This window comes from Cryptomeria japonica, chromosome 7, assembly GCF_030272615.1.
Source record: "Cryptomeria japonica chromosome 7, Sugi_1.0, whole genome shotgun sequence".
Taxonomy (NCBI): Eukaryota; Viridiplantae; Streptophyta; class Pinopsida; order Cupressales; family Cupressaceae; genus Cryptomeria; species Cryptomeria japonica.
Window position 1 is genome coordinate 105897668 of NC_081411.1, and position 1356 is coordinate 105899023.

Here is a 1356-nt window from a genome sequence, read left to right on the forward strand (position 1 = left end):
CATACCTTTTTTTCTTATAGTCATTAGTAGTTCTAATTAAGAGGGAGATTGTTGGAATATTTAGTAATTCATTCCACTTGCGTAGTTTAATGCTTTTAAATTTTTTGTTTTATTTAGCATTACTATGTACTAAAAACTATTTTAGTTTTTTAGTTTTTTAGTTTTAGTTTTTTGTTTCATTTCTGATAATGCAAGTTTTTTTTAAGATAAGTTTTGACAAGTCTTTGGATGTATCGAAGACCTCTATATAATGAGGCAATTGTAATTTATTCATAATCAGTTAGTCCGATCCTTGATCATTTGATCAAGAAACTCTTGTAATCTCTTGAATAGATAGAATAGTTTATTTGTGTTTCAATTTTTTATTTCTTTCAGCTACATGTCTTGCTAGAAATTTAGGGATGAGTTGTGATATAATCTCCCTCTTAGAATTCAAGGTCTCTTCTTTGTTGACTAAGAGCTCTATGCTAAAAGAAAACTTGACAGATAGAAAGGCTCTATTACTAAATTGAGAGTTAAATATGCCTCAGAAGACTATTCCATTTATGAAAATGAATTACACATATATAATTGGGTTCTACAACTCATTATAAACATAAAATCTAATATCATATCAAAAAATATACTTATTGACACCACTATAATTTTATTTGACACAATTAGAGTTTTGTTCTACAATTTTAGTTTCTATCATAAAATAAGCAACATCCAAGCCAAAGATAGACTAGTCAGTGGTAAAGCACCTCAACAACAAATAAATTCATCGGTTCAATGGTAGAGCACCTAGTCAAAGCCTTCTATCTAGTGCATAAAATCTTAAATGATATCAAAGCCTTTGTCGACAAAGCCAAGTCAACCTAAGATGTTTGAGAATCTCTATTGTGGCTCAAGGGGGTGGCTAAATTAGTCATGCCTAGACCAAACATTAATTGATTACCAAGAGGACTAGTAGCTCAATGATGAAAACTCCTACAACAAATGAAATATCCTACATTTGACTCCTATATATTCTACTAAGATCTTACAAACTACAACATATACAACACTTATTAATACATAATCAACTATTATTGATTAATCTAATAACAAAATCTTGAATGATAGCCATTCCTTCATCAACAAAGCTAAGTCAACTATTATTGGCTAGGTTGACTTGTAGCTAGCGCATACAATCTTAAATGGTATCAAAGCCTCATCAATAGAGCCAAGTCAACCTAGGATCTTTGAGCATCTCTATTGTGGCTCAAGGGGGTGGCTAAATTAGTCAAACCTAGACTAAAGATTAATTGATCACCAAGAGGATTGGAATCTCAATGATGGAAACTCCTACAACAAATGAAATATCCTCATTTCACT